The sequence below is a fragment of the Orcinus orca genome, unplaced genomic scaffold, assembly GCF_937001465.1.
Source record: "Orcinus orca unplaced genomic scaffold, mOrcOrc1.1 scaffold_89, whole genome shotgun sequence".
In the NCBI taxonomy this organism is placed as follows: domain Eukaryota; kingdom Metazoa; phylum Chordata; class Mammalia; order Artiodactyla; family Delphinidae; genus Orcinus; species Orcinus orca.
Window position 1 is genome coordinate 197235 of NW_026044130.1, and position 16115 is coordinate 213349.

Here is a 16115-nt window from a genome sequence, read left to right on the forward strand (position 1 = left end):
TTTCTAATCCACTTTCTGTGTAGCCAAGTTTACATTCCGTGTATTAGTGATATCTTATGATGTTTCTTTTTCTGTGTGACTTATTTCAGTTAGAATCATCATACCTGAATACACTCATTATGCTGCTACGGGCCTGATGACATAGATTTCATTGCTGAGTGATATTGCATTGTACGTAAGTAGCACAACTTCTTTATCCATTTTTCACTTTCTGCGATATTGAACTTGTACCGTAAACGAGGTTCTTGTAAACAGAGCCGTCCCAAACTTTGGGGTGGCTGTGTCTTTTTGAATTTAATTTCCCTAAGCTATAGGACCATAAGTGGAAGTGCCCTAGGCTCTGTTGCTTTGTTTTTTAGATGTTTCAGGAAACACCATACACTTCTCCCCAGTGGCTGTTGGCAATTTACATCCCGCCCATCAGCATAACAAGGCTCCCAGTTCTCCATGGCCTGTCCTGCCTTTCTGGATTTTACACTTTTTTCAGATGGCCCTTTTGACGGGGGGGAAGTGAGACTTCATTGTAGTGCAGATTTCCTTTGCAAGCTTGCTTGGTTGGCCAAAAAGGGCGTATGCGTTTTTTCCTGAATATATTCAGGAAAAAACGCATACGCCCTTTTTGGCCATGTGCATCATTGTCGACGTTCTGCCTCTTTTCCTATGCTTTAAATGCAATTCCAGTCTACCTCCTGAAATCGGTTTCCTGCAATTCTGCCCCGCTTTCAAGTCCTCTTGGCAGCCTTACTTGAGTATATTTTTGGACGATAGCTGTCATTTATAACTCTGCAGGTTTGTGAATTACAGTGCCCCTGAGCTCCTTTCTTCAACTCGCATTCTTGTGAGCTGGCCGCAACACCGCAGGATTACTTCAGGCCCTAATCTGGTTCCGGCACGGCATGCTGATCCTTTAGTTAATTCCTCCTCCTGGTGGGAAATGAGAGTTAAATTTGCCCGTCCAGACACCTCCAGCTAGTCTCTCATTGGTTCTCCCTATTCCTGTTCATCTTACGCAGAAATTGCAAACTGGGTCAAACAGGAGGTTAAAGGCACTGACTCTCCAAGTCGGGAGAGTGTTAGTAAAGCATCTGGAATGTTGCACCCGAGTACCAGGGGATGAAAAGTGAGACATATTTGAACACGTCTCCCGATCACACGGTTGATCATACTCTGGGTTCCACATGCATGTTTTAGCTGAAGGAAGAATCCCTTAAATCTGGAGAGTTGAGGCCCGTGGAATGGGTACCATGCAATATGTCTTAAAGGGTATTCATTTGCTCACCGAACCTCTCCAATCCTATCACTGCTGCGTTTATGCCCCTGTACACACGCTTGATTCTCTTTCGGAGACATAGCAATCCATAGGTTTTAAGATACTTACTAGTCAGGTACATTCTTAGGCGTTTAATATGGGGTGTTGAGTCCATTTCACTGAGCAAGGAGTAGCTCTTGTCTATTAAATATTTGTCTTCAGGAACTTTATCTGTGCTCATTTCAATCTCTGGTTTTATGCAGCACCCCAACTAACCTTTCCCCTTAAACAAGCATAAGTTGGTTTTCTATATTTGAGACCCTGTTCTGTTTTGTAATCCAATTCCTGTGTAGGCAAGTTTACATTCCGTGTATTAGTGATGTCTTATGATATTTCTATTTCTGTGTGACTTATTTCAGTTAGAATCATCATACCTGAATCCACTCATTATGCTGCTATGGACCTGATGACATAGATTTCATTGCTGAGTGATATTGCATTGTACGTAAGTACCACAACTTCTTTATCCATTTTTCACGTTCTGTGATATTGAACTTGTACCATAAACGAGGTTCTTGTAAACAGAGCCGTCCCAAACTTTGGGGTGGCTGTGTCTCTTTGATTTTAATTTCCGTAAGCTGCAGGACCATAAGTGGAAGTGCCCTAGGCTCTGTTGCTTTGTTTTTTAGATGTTTCAGGAAACACCATACACTTCTCCCCAGTGGCTGTTGGCAATTTACATCCCGCCCATCAGCATAACAAGGCTCCCAGTTCTCCATGGCCTGTCCTGCCTTTCTGGATTTTACACTTTTTTCAGATGGCCCTTTTGACCGGGGGGAAGTGAGACTTCATTGTAGTGCAGATTTCCTTTGCAAGCTTGCTTGGGTGGCCAAAAAGGGCGTATGCATTTTTTCCTGAATATATTCAGGAAAAAACTCATACGCCCTTTTTGGCCAAGTGCATCATTGTGGACGTTCTGCCTCTTTTCCTATGCTTTAAATGCAATTCCAGTCTACCTCCTGAAATCGGTTTCCTGCAATTCTGCCCTGCGTTCAAGTCCTCTTGGCAGCCTTACTTCAGTATATTTTTGGACGATAGGTGTCATTTATAACTCTGCAGGTTTGTGAATTACAGTGCCCCTGAGCTCCTTTCTTCAACTCGCTTTCTTGTCAGTTGGCCGCAATACCGCAGGATTGCTTCAGGCCCTAATCTGGTTCCGGCACGGCATGCTGAGCCTTTGGTTAATTCCTCTTCCTGCTGGGAAATGAGAGTTAAATTTGCCGGTCCAGACACCTCCAGCTAGTCTCTCATTGGTTCTCCCTATTCCTCTTCATCTTCCGCAGAAATTGTAAACTGGGCCGAACAGGAGGTTAAAGGCACTGACTCTCCAAGTCGGGAGAGTGTTAGTAAAGCATCTGGAATGTTGCACCAAAGTACCAGGGGATGAAAAATGAGATATATTTGAACACGTCTCCCAATCACACGGTTGATCATACTCTGGGTTCCACATGCATGTTTTAGCTGAAGGAAGAATCCCTTAAACCTGGAGAGTTGAGACCCGTGGAATGGGTACCATGCAATATGATTTCAAAGGGTCTTCATTTGCTCACCGAACCTCTCCATTCCTATCACTGGTGCCGTTATGCCCCTGTACACATGCTTGATTCTCTTTCGAAGACATAGAAATCCATAGGTTTTAAGATACTTACTAGTCAGGTACATCCTTAGGCGTTTAATATGGGGTGTTGAGTCCATTTTGTTGAGCAAGGAGTAGCTCTTGTCTATTCAATATTTGGCTTAAGGAACTTTATCTGTGCTCATTTCAATCTCTGGTTTTAATGCAGCACCACAACTCACCTTTCGCCTTAAGCAAGAGTAAGTTGGTTTTCTAAATTTGAGACACTGTTCTCTTTTGTAATTCAGTTCCTGTGTAGCCAAGTTTACATTCCGTGTATTAGTGATATCTTATGATGTTTCTTGTTCTGTGTGACTTATTTCAGTTAGAATCATCATACCGGCATCCACTCATTTTCTGCTACAGGCCTGATGACATAGATTTCATTGCTGAGTGATATTGCATTGTACGTAAGTACCACAAATTCTTTATCCATTTTTCACTTTCTGCGATATTGAACTTGTACCGTAAACGAGGTTCTTGTAAACAGAGCCGTCCCAAACTTTGGGGTGGCTGTGTCTTTTTGATTTTAATTTCCCTAAGCTATAGGACCATAAGTGGAGGTGCCCTAGGCTCTGTTGCTTTGTTTTTTAGATGTTTCAGGAAACACCATACACTTCTCCCAAGTGGCTGTTGGCAATTTACATCCCACCCATCAGCATAACAAGGCTCCCAGTTCTCCATGTCCTGTCCTGCCTTTCTGGATTTTACACTTTTTTCAGATGGCCCTTTTGACCGGGGGGAAGTGAGACTTCATTGTAGTGCAGATTTCCTTTGCAAGCTTGCTTGGTTGGCCAAAAAGTGCGTATGCGTTTTTTCCTGAATATATTCAGGAAAAAACGCATACGCCCTTTTTGGCCAAGTGCATCATTGTTGACGTTCTGCCTCTTTTCCTATGCTTTAAATGCAATTCCAGTCTACCTCCTGAAATCACTTTCCTGCAATTCTGCCCCGCTTTCAAGTCCCCTTGGCAGCCTTACTTCAGTATATTTTTGGACGATAGCTGTCATTTATAACTCTGCAGGTTTGTGAATTACAGTGACCCTGAGCTCCTTTCTTCAACTCGCTTTCTTGTGAGCTGGCCGCAACACCGCAGGATTGCTTCAGGCCCTAATCTGGTTCCGGCACGGCACGCTGAGCGTTTGGTTAATTCCACTTCCTGGTTGGAAATGAGAGTTAAATTTGCCCGTCCAGTCACCTCCAGCTTGTCTCTCATTGGTTCTCCCTATTCCTGTCCATCTTCCGCAGAATTTGCAAACTGGGCCAAACAGGAGGTTAAAGGCACTGACTCTCCAAGTCGGGAGAGTGTTAGTAAAGCGTCTGGAATGTTGCACCCAAGTACCAGGGGACGAGAACTGAGACATATTTGAACACATCTCCCGATCACGCGGTTGATCATACTCTGGGTTCCACATGCATGTTTTAGCTGAAGGAAGAATCCCTTAAACCTGGAGAGTTGAGACCCGTCGAATGGGTACCATGCAATATGACTTCAAAGAGTCTTCATTTGCTCACCGAACCTCTCCAATCCTATCACTGCAGCGTTTATGCCCCTGTGCACATGCTTGATTCTCTTTCAGAAACATAGCAATCCATAGGTTTTAAAATACTTACTAGTCAGGTACATTCTTAGGCGTTTAATATGGGGTGTTGAGTCCATTTCGTTGGGCAAGGAGTAGCTCTTGTCTATTCCATATTTGGCTTAAGGAACGTTATCTGTGCTCATTTCAGTCTCTGGTTTTATGCAGCACCCCAACTCAACTTTCCCTTTAAGCAAGCATGTTGGTTTTCTAAATTTGAGACCCTCTTCTGTTTGTAATCCTGTTCCTGTGTAGTCAAGTTTACATTCCGTGTATTACTGATGTCTTATGATATTTCTATTTCTGTGTGACTTATTTCAGTTAGAATCATCATACCTGAATCCACTCATTGTGCTGCTACGGGCCTGATGACATAGATTTCATTGCTGAGTGATATTGTATTGTACGTAAGTACCACAACTTCTTTATCCATTTTTCACTTTCTGCGATATTGAACTTGTACCGTAAACGAGGTTCTTGTAAACAGAGCCGTCCCAAACTTTGGGGTTGCTGTGTCTTTTTGATTTTAATTTCCCTAAGCTATAGGACCATACGTGGAAGTGCCCTAGGCTCTGTTCCTTTGTTTTTTAGATGTTTCAGGAAACACCATACACTTCTCCCGAGTGGCTGTTGGCAATTTACATCCCGCACATCAGCATAACAAGGCTCCCAGTTCTCCATGGCCTGTCCTGCCTTTCTGGATTTTACACTTTTTTCAGATGGCCCTTTTGACCGGGGGGAAGTGAGACTTCATTGTAGTGCAGATTTCCTTTGCAAGCTTGCTTGTTTGGCCAAAAAGGGCGTATGCGTTTTTTCCTGAATATATTCAGGAAAAAACTCATATGCCCTTTTTGGCCAAGTGCATCATTGTCGACGTTCTGCCTCTTTTCCTATGCTTTAAATGCAATTCCAGTCTACCTCCTGAAACCGGTTTCCTGCAATTCTGCCCCGCTTTCAAGTCCCCTTGGCAGCCTTACTTCAGTATATTTTTGGACGATAGCTGTCATTTATAACTCTGCAGGATTGTGAATTACAGTGCCCCTGAGCTCCTTTGTTCATCTCGCTTTCTTGTGAGCTGGCCGCAACACCGCAGGATTGCTTCAGGCCCTAATCTGGTTCCGGCACGGCACGCTGAGCCTTTGGTTAATTCCTCTTCCTGGTGGGAAATGAGAGTTAAATTTGCCCGTCCAGACACCTCCAGCTAGTCTCTCATTGGTTCTCCCTATTCCTGTTCATCTTCCGCAGAAATTACAAACTGGGCCAAACAGGAGGTTAAAGGCACTGACTCTCCAAGTCCGGAGAGTGTTAGTAAAGCATCTGGAATGTTGCACCCGAGTACCAGGGGACGAAAACTGAGACATATTTGAGCACGTCTCCCGATCACACGGTTGATCATACTCTGGGTTCCACATGCATGTTTTAGCTGAAGGAAGAATCCCTTAAACCTGGAGAGTTGAGACCCGTGGAATGGGTACCATGCAATATGACTTCAAAGGGTCTTCATTTGCTCACCGAACCTCTCCAATCCTATCACTGCTGCGTTTATGCCCCTGTACACACGCTTGATTCTCTTTCGGAGACATAGCAATCCATAGGTTTTAAGATACTTACTAGTCAGGTGCATTCTTAGGCATTTAATATCGGGTGTTGAGTCCATTTCGTTGAGCAAGGAGTAGCTCTTGTCTATTCCATATTTGGCTTAAGGAACTTTATCTGTGCTCATTTCAGTCTCTGGTTTTATGCAGCACCCCACCTCACCTTTCCCCTTAATCAAGCATAAGTTGGTTTTCTACATTTGAGACCCTGTTCTGTTTTGTAATCCAGTTCCTGTGTAGCCAAGTTTACATTCCGTGTATTAGTGATATCTTATGATGTTTCTTTTTCTGTGTGACTTATTTCAGGTAGAATCATCATACCTGAATCCACTCATTATGCTCCTACGGGCCTGATGACATAGATTTCATTGCTGAGTGATATTGTATTGTACGTAAGTACCACAAATTCTTTATCCATTTTTCACTTTCTGCGATATTGAACTTGTACTGTAAAGGAGGTTCTTGTAAACAGAGCCTTCCCAAACTTTGGGGTGGCTGTGTCTTTTTGATTTTAATTTCCCTAAGCTATAGGACCATAAGTGGAAGTGCCCTAGGCTCTGTTGCTTTGTTTTTTAGATGTTTCAGGAAACACCATACACTTCTCCCGAGTGGCTGTTGGCAATTTACATCCCGCCCATCAGCATAACAAGGTTCCCAGTTCTCCATGGCCTGTCCTGCCTTTCTGGATTTTACACTTTTTTCAGATCGCCCTTTTGACCGGGGGAAGTGAGACTTCATTGTAGTGCAGATTTCCTTTGCAAGCTTGCTTGTTTGGCCAAAAAGTGCGTATGCGTTTTTTCCTGAATATATTCAGGAAAAAACGCATACGCCCTTTTTGGCCAAGTGCATCATTGTCGACGTTCTGCCTCTTTTCCTATGCTTTAAATACAATTCCAGTCTACCTCCTGAAATCAGTTTCCTGAAATTCTGCCCCTCTTTCAAGTCCTCTTGGCAGCCTTACTTCAGTATATTTTTGGATGATAGCTGTCATTTATAACTCTGCAGGTTTGTGAATTACAGTGCCCCTGAGCTCCTTTCTTCATCTCGCTTTCATGTGAGCTGGCCGCAACACCGCAGGATTGCTTCAGGCCCTAATCTGGTTCCGGCACGGCACGCTGAGCCTTTGGTTAATTCCTCTTCCTGGTGGGAAATGAGAGTTAAATTTGCCCGTCCAGACACCTCCAGCTAGTCTCTCATTGGTTCTCCCTATTCCTGTTCATCTTCCGCAGAAATTGCAAACTGGGCCAAACAGGAGGTTAAAGGCACTGACTCTCCAAGTCGGGAGAGTGTTAGTAAAGCATCTGGAATGTTGCACTCGAGTACCAGGGGACGAAAACTGAGACATTTTGGACACGTCTCCCAATCACACGGTTGATCATACTCTGGGTTCCACATGCATGTTTTAGCTTGAGGAAGAAGCTCTTAAACCTGGAGAGTTGTGACCCGTGGAATGTTTACCATGCAATATGACATCAAGGGGTCTTCATTTGCTCACCGAACCTCTCCAATCCTATCACTGCTGCGTTTATGCCCCTGTACACACGCTGGTTTCTCTTTCGGAGACATAGCAATCCATAGGTTTTAAGATATTTTCTAGTCAGGTACATTCTTAGGCGTTTAATATGGGGTGTTGAGTCCATTTCGTTGAGCAAGGAGTAGCTCTTGTCTATTGCATATTTGGCTTAAGGAACTTTATCTGTGCTCATTTCAATCTCTGGTTTTATGCAGCACCCCAAATCACCTTTCCTCTTAAGCAAGCATGTTGGTTTTCTAAATTTGAGAACCTGTTCTGTTTTGTAATCCAGTTCCTGTGTAGCCAAATTTACATTCCGTGTATTAGTGATATCTTATGATGTTTCTTTTTCTGTGTGACTTATTTCAGTTAGAATCATCATACCTGAATACACTCAGTATGCTGCTACGGGCCTGATGACATAGATTTCATTGCTGAGTGATATTGCATTGTACGTAAGTACCACAACTTCTTTATCCATTTTTCACTTTCTACGATATTGAACTTGTACCGTAAACGAGGTTCTTGTAAACAGAGCCGTCCCAAACTTTGGGGTGGCTGTGTCTTTTTGATTTTAATTTCCCTAAGCTATAGGACCATAAGTGGAAGTGCCCTAGGCTCTGTTGCTTTGTTTTTTAGATGTTTCAGGAAACACCATACACTTCTCCTGAGTGGCTGTTGGCAATTTACATCCCGCCCATCAGCATAACAAGGCTCCCAGTTCTCCATGGCCTGTCCTGCCTTTCTGGATTTTACACTTTTTTCAGATGGCCCTTTTGAATGGGGGGAAGTGAGACTTCATTGTAGTGCAGATTTCCTTTGCAAGCTTGCTTGGTTGGCCAAAAAGTGCCTATGCGTTTTTTCCTGAATATATTCAAGAAAAAACGCATATGCACTTTTTTGCCAAGTGCATCATTGTCGACGTTCTGCCTCGTTTCCTATGCTTTAAATGCAATTCCATTCTACCTCCTGAAATCGGTTTCCTGCAATTCTGCCCCGCTTTCAAGTCCTCTTGGCAGCCTTACTTCAGTATATTTTTGGACGATAGCTGTCATTTATAACTCTGCAGGTTTGTGAATTACAGTGCCCCTGAGCTCCTTTCCTCAACTCGCTTTCTTGTGAGCTGGCCGCAACACCGCAGGATTGCTTCAGGCCCTAATCTGCCTCTGGCACGGCATGCTGAGCCTTTGGTTAATTCCTCTTCCTGGTGTGAAATGAGAGTTAAATTTGCCCGTCCACACACCTCCAGCTAGTCTATCATTGGTTCTCCCTATTCCTGTTCATCTTCCGCAGAAATTGCAAACTGGGCCAAACAGGAGGTTAAAGGCGCTGACTCTCCAATTCGGGAGAGTGTTAGTAAAGTGTGTGGAATGTTGCACCCGAGTACCAGGGGACGAGAACTGAGATATATTGGAACACGTCTCCCGATCACACGGTTGATCATACTCTGGGTTCCACATGCATGTTTTAGCTGAAGGAAGAATCCCTTAAACCTGGAGAGTTGAGACCCGTGGAATGGGTACCATGCAATATGACTTCAAAGGGTCTTCATTTGCTCACCGAACCTCTCCAATCCTATCACTGCTGCGTTTATGCTCCTGTGCACACGCTTGGTTCTCTTTTGGAGACATAGCATTCCATAGGTTTTAAGATATTTACTAGTCAGGTACATTCTTAGGCATTTAATATGGGGTGTTGAGTCCATTTTGTGGAGCAAGGAGTAGCTCCTGTCTATTCCATATTTGGCTTAAGGAACTTTATCTGTGCTCATTTCAATCTCTGGTTTTATGCAGCACCCCAACTCACCTTTCCCCTTAAGCAAGCATAAGTTGGTTTTCTAAATTTGATACCCTGTTCTGTTTTGTAATCCAGTTCCTGTGTAGCCAAGTTTACATTCCGTGTATTAGTGATATCTTATGATGTTTCTTTTTCTGTGTGACTTATTTCAGTTAGAATCATCATACCTGAATCCACTCATTATGCTGCTATGGGCCTGATGACATAGATTTCATTGCTGAGTGATATTGCATTGTACGTAAGTACCACAACTTCCTTATCCATTTTTCCCTTTCTGCGATATTGAACTTGTAACATAAACGAGGTTCTTGTAAACAGAGCCGTCCCAAACTTTGGGGTGGCTGTGTCTTTTTGATTTTAATTTCCCTAAGCTATAGGACCATAAGTGGAAGTGCCCTAGGCTCTGTTGCTTTGTTTTTTTGATGTTTCAGGAAACACCATACACTTCTCCAGAGTGGCTGTTGGCAATTTACATCCCGCCCATCAGCATAACAAGGCTCCCAGTTCTCCATGGCCTGTCCTGCCTTTCTGGATTTTACACTTTTTCAGATGGCCCTTTTGACCGGGGGGAAGTGAGACTTCATTGTAGTGCAGATTTCCTTTGCAAGCTTGCTTGGTTGGCCAAATAGTGCGTATGCGTTTTTTCCTGAATATACTCAGGAAAAAACGCATACGCACTTTTTGGCCAAGTGCATCATTGTCGACGTTCTGCCTCTTTTCCTATGCTTTAAATGCAATTCCAGTCTACCTCCTGAAATCGGTTTCCTGCAATTCTGCCCTGCTTTCAAGTCCTCTTGGCAGCCTTACTTCAGTATGTTTTTGGAGGATAGCTGTCATTTATAACTCTGCAGGTTTGTGAATTACAGTGCCCCTGAGCTCCTTTCTTCAACTCGCTTTCTTGTGAGCTGGCCGCAACACCGCAGGATTGCTTCAGGCCCTCATCTGGTTCCGGCACGGCACGCTGAGCGTTTGGTTAATTCCACTTCCTGGTGGGAAATGAGAGTTAAATTTGCCCGTCCACACACCTCCAGCTAGTCTCTCATTGGTTCTCCCTATTCCTGTTCATCTTCCGCAAAAATTGCAAACTGGGCCAAACAGGAGGTTAAAGGCACTGACTCTCCAAGTCGGGAGAGTGTTAGTAAAGCGTCTGGAATGTTGCACCCGAGTACCAGGGGACGAGAACTGAGGCATATTGGAACACGTCTCCCGATCACACGGTTGATCATACTCTGGGTTCCACATGCATGTTTTAGCTGAAGGAAGAATCCCTTAAACCTGGAGAGTTGAGACCCGTGGAATGGGTACCATGCAATATGACTTCAAAGGGTCTGCATTTGCTCACCGAACCTCTCCAATCCTATCACTGCTGCGTTTATGCCCCTGTACACACGCTTGATTCTCTTTCAGAGACATAGCAATCCATAGGTTTTAAGATACTTACTAGTCAGGTACATTCTTAGGCGTTTAATATTGGTTGTTCAGTGCATTTCGTTGAGCAAGGAGTAGCTCTTGTCTATTCCATATTTGGCTTAAGGAACTTTATCTGTGCTCATTTCAGTCTCTGGTTTTATGCAGCACCCCAACTCACCTTTCCCCTTAAGCAAGCATAAGTTGGTTTTCTACATTTGAGACCCTGTTCTGTTTTGTAATCCAGTTCCTGTGTAGGCAAGTTTACATTCCGTGTATTAGTGATGTCTTATGATATTTCTATTTCTGTGTGACTTATTTCAGTTAGAATCATCATACCTGAATCCACTCATTATGCTGCTACGGGCCTGATGACATAGATTTCATTGCTGAGTGATATTGCATTGTACGTAAGTACCACAACTTCTTTATCCATTTTTCACTTTCTGCGATATTGAACTTGTACCGTAAACGAGGTTCTTGTAAACAGAGCCGTCCCAAACTTTGGGGTGGCTGTGTCTTTTTGATTTTAATTTCCCTAAGCTATAGGACCATAAGTGGAAGTGCCCTAGGCTCTGTTGCTTTGTTTTTTAGATGTTTCAGGAAACACCATACACTTCTCCCGAGTGGCTGTTGGCAATTTACATCCCGCCCATCAGCATAACAAGGCTCCCAGTTCTCCATGGCCTGTCCTGCTTTTCTGGATTTTACACTTTTTTCAGATGGCCCTTTTGACCGGGGGGAAGTGAGACTTCATTGTAGTGCAGATTTCCTTTGCAAGCTTGCTTGGTTGGCCAAATAGTGCGTATGCGTTTTTTCCTGAATATATTCAGGAAAAAATGCATACGCCCTTTTTGGCCAAGTGCATCATTGTGGACGTTCTGCCTCTTTTCCTATGCTTTCAATGCAATTCCAGTCTACCTCCTGAAATCGGTTTCCTGCAATTCTGCCCCGCTTTCAAGTCCTCTTGGCAGCCTTACTTCAGTATATTTTTGGACGATAGCTGTCATTTATAACTCTGCAGGTTTGTGAATTACAGTGCCCCTGAGCTCCTTTCTTCAACTCGCTTTCTTGTGAGCTGGCCGCAACACCGCAGGATTGCTTCAGGCCCTCATCTGGTTCCGGCACGGCACGCTGAGCCTTTGGTTAATTCCTCTTCCTGGTGGGAAATGAGAGTTAAATTTGCCCGTCCACACACCTCCAGCTAGTCTCTCATTGGTTCTCCCTATTCCTGTTCATCTTCCGCAAAAATTGCAAACTGGGCTAAACAGGAGGTTAAAGGCACTGACTCTCCAAGTCGGGAGAGTGTTAGTAAAGCATCCGGAATGTTGCACCCGAGTACCAGGGGACGAGAATTGAGACATATTTGAACACGTCTCCCGATCACACGGTTGATCATACTCTGGGTTCCACATGCATGTTTTAGCTGAAGGAAGAATCCCTTAAACCTGGAGAGTTGAGACCCGTGGAATGGGTACCATGCAATATGACTTCAAAGGGTCTTCATTTGCTCACCGAACCTCTCCAATCCTATCACTGCTGCGTTTATGCCCCTGTACACACGCTTGATTCTCTTTCGGAGACATAGCAATCCATAGGTTTTAAGATACTTACTAGTCAGGTGCATTCTTAGGCATTTAATATCGGGTGTTGAGTCCATTTCGTTGAGCAAGGAGTAGCTCTTGTCTATTCCATATTTGGCTTAAGGAACTTTATCTGTGCTCATTTCAATCTCTGGTTTTATGCAGCACCCCAACTCACCTTTCCCCTTAAGCAAGCATAAGTTGGTTTTCTACATTTGAGACCCTGTTCTGTTTTGTAATCCAGTTCCTGTGTAGCCAGGTTTACATTCCGTGTATTAGTGATGTCTTATGATATTTCTTTTTCTGTGTGACTTATTTCAGTTAGAATCATCATACCTGAATCCACTCATTATGCTGCTACGGGCCTGATGACATAGATTTCATTGTTGAGTGATATTGCATTGTACGTAAGTACCACAACTTCTTTATCCATTTTTCGCTTTCTGCAATATTGAACTTGTACCGTAAACGAGGTTCTTGTTAACAGAGCCGTCCCAAACTTTGGGGTGGCTGTGTCTTTTTGATTTTAATTTCCCTAAGCTATAGGACCATAAGTGGAAGTGCCCTAGGCTCTGTTGCTTTGTTTTTTAGATGTTTCAGGAAACACCATACACTTCTCCAGAGTGGCTGTTGGCAATTTACATCCCGCCCATCAGCATAACAAGGCTCCCAGTTCTCCATGGCCTGTCCTGCGTTTCTGGATTTTACACTTTTTTCACATGGCCCTTTTGACCGGGGGGAAGTGAGACTTCATTGTAGTGCAGATTTCCTTTGCAAGCTTGCTTGGTTGGCCAAATAGTGCGTATGCGTTTTTTCCTCAATATATTCAGGAAAAAATGCATACGCCCTTTTTGGCCAAGTGCATCATTGTGGACGTTCTGCCTCTTTTCCTATGCTTTCAATGCAATTCCAGTCTACCTCCTGAAATCGGTTTCCTGCAATTCTGCCCCGCTTTCAAGTCCTCTTGGCAGCCTTACTTCAGTATATTTTTGGACGATAGCTGTCATTTATAACTCTGCAGGTTTGTGAATTACAGTGCCCCTGAGCTCCTTTCTTCAACTCGCTTTCTTGTGAGCTGGCCGCAACACCGCAGGATTGCTTCAGGCCCTAATCTGGTTCCGGCACGTCACGCTGAGCCTTTGGTTAATTCCTCTTCCTGGTGGGAAATGAGAGTTAAATTTGCCCGTCCAGACACCTCCAGCTAGTCTCTCATTGGTTCTCCCTATTCCTGTTCATCTTCCGCAGAAATTGCAAACTGGGCCAAACAGGAGGTTAAAGGCACTGACTCTCCAAGTCGGGAGAGTGTTAGTAAAGCATCTGGAATGTTGCACCCGAGTACCAGGGGACGAAAACTTAGACATATTTGAACACGTCTCCCGATCACACGGTTGATCATACTCTGGGTTCCACATGCATGTTTTAGCTGAAGGAAGAATCCCTTAAACCTGGAGAGTTGAGACCCGTGGAATGGGTAACATGCAATATGACTTCAAAGGGTCTTCATTTGCTCACCGAACCTCTCCAATCCTATCACTGCTGCGTTTATGCCCCTGTACACACGCTTGATTCTCTTTCGGAGACATAGCAATCCATAGGTTTTAAGATACTTACTAGTCAGGTGCATTCTTAGGCATTTAATATCGGGTGTTGAGTCCATTTCGTTGAGCAAGGAGTAGCTCTTGTCTATTCCATATTTGCCTTAAGGAACTTTATCTGTGCTCATTTCAATCTCTGGTTTTATGCAGCACCCCAACTCACCTTTCCCCTTAAGCAAGCATAAGTTGGTTTTCTACATTTGAGACCCTGTTCTGTTTTGTAATCCAGTTCCTGTGTAGCCAGGTTTACATTCCGTGTATTAGTGATGTCTTATGATATTTCTTTTTCTGTGTGACTTATTTCAGTTAGAATCATCATACCTGAATCCACTCATTGTGCTGCTACGGGCCTGATGACATAGATTTCATTGCTGAGTGATATTGCATTGTACGTAAGTACCACAACTTCTTTATCCATTTTTCACTTTCTGCGATATTGAACTTGTACCGTGAAGGAGGTTCTTGTAAACAGAGCCGTCCCAAATTTTGGCGTGGCTGTGTCTTTTTGATTTTAATTTCCCTAAGCTATAGGACCATACGTGGAAGTGCCCTAGGCTCTGTTCCTTTGTTTTTTAGATGTTTCAGGAAACACCATACACTTCTCCCGAGTGGCTGTTGGCAATTTACATCCCACACATCAGCATAACAAGGCTCCCAGTTCTCCATGGCCTGTCCTGCCTTTCTGGATTTTACACTTTTTTCAGATGGCCCTTTTGACCGGGGGGAAGTGAGACTTCATTGTAGTGCAGATTTCCTTTGCAAGCTTGCTTGTTTGGCCAAAAAGGGCGTATGCGTTTTTTCCTGAATATATTCAGGAAAAAACTCATATGCCCTTTTTGGCCAAGTGCATCATTGTCGACGTTCTGCCTCTTTTCCTATGCTTTAAATGCAATTCCAGTCTACCTCCTGAAACCGGTTTCCTGCAATTCTGCCCCGCTTTCAAGTCCCCTTGGCAGCCTTACTTCAGTATATTTTTGGACAATAGCTGTCATTTATAACTCTGCAGGATTGTGAATTACAGTGCCCCTGAGCTCCTTTGTTCATCTCGCTTTCTTGTGAGCTGGCCGCAACACCGCAGGATTGCTTCAGGCCCTAATCTGGTTCCGGCACGGCACGCTGAGCCTTTGGTTAATTCCTCTTCCTGGTGGGAAATGAGAGTTAAATTTGCCCGTCCAGACACCTCCAGCTAGTCTCTCATTGGTTCTCCCTATTCCTGTCCATCTTCCGCAGAATTTGCAAACTGGGCCAAACAGGAGGTTAAAGGCACTGACTCTCCAAGTCCGGAGAGTGTTAGTAAAGCATCTGGAATGTTGCACCCGAGTACCAGGGGACGAAAACTGAGACATATTTGAGCACGTCTCCCGATCACACGGTTGATCATACTCTGGGTTCCACATGCATGTTTTAGCTGAAGGAAGAATCCCTTAAACCTGGAGAGTTGAGACCCGTGGAATGGGTACCATGCAATATGACTTCAAAGGGTCTTCATTTGCTCACCGAACCTCTCCAATCCTATCACTGCTGCGTTTATGCCCCTGTACACACGCTTGATTCTCTTTCGGAGACATAGCAATCCATAGGTTTTAAGATACTTACTAGTCAGGTACATTCTTAGGCGTTTAATATGGGGTGTTGAGTGCATTTCGTTGAGCAAGGAGTAGCTCTTGTCTATTCCATATTTGGCTTAAGGAACTTTATCTGTGCTCATTTCAGTCTCTGGTTTTATGCAGCACCCCACCTCACCTTTCCCCTTAATCAAGCATAAGTTGGTTTTCTACATTTGAGACCCTGTTCTGTTTTGTAATCCAGTTCCTGTGTAGCCAAGTTCACATTCCGTGTATTAGTGATGTCTTATGATGTTTCTTTTTCTGTGTGACTTATTTCAGTTAGAATCATCATACCTGAATCCACTCATTATGCTCCTACGGGCATGATGACATAGATTTCATTGCTGAGTGATATTGTATTGTACGTAAGTACCACAAATTCTTTATCCATTTTTCACTTTCTGCGATATTGAACTTGTACTGTAAAGGAGGTTCTTGTAAACAGAGCCGTCCCAAACTTTGGGGTGGCTGTGTCTTTTTGATTTTAATTTCCCTAAGCTATAGGACCATAAGT

General features: G+C 43.8%; 1 long non-coding RNA gene across 3 annotated transcripts in view; it reads left to right on the forward strand.

Moving 5' to 3' along the window:
- Positions 1-16115, forward strand: part of LOC125963372 (uncharacterized) — a 135346-nt gene that overhangs the window by 106752 nt on the left and 12479 nt on the right. The window contains exon 3 of one of the 3 annotated variants that reach the window (XR_007475247.1): positions 14301-14382. The exons of 1 other annotated variant lie outside the window; for it this stretch is intronic. This is a non-coding gene — a long non-coding RNA (uncharacterized LOC125963372). Of the gene's footprint in view, positions 1-4825; positions 4974-14300; positions 14383-16115 lie in introns of those variants that run through there. One more of the 3 variants, XR_007475248.1, reaches the window with a different exon arrangement.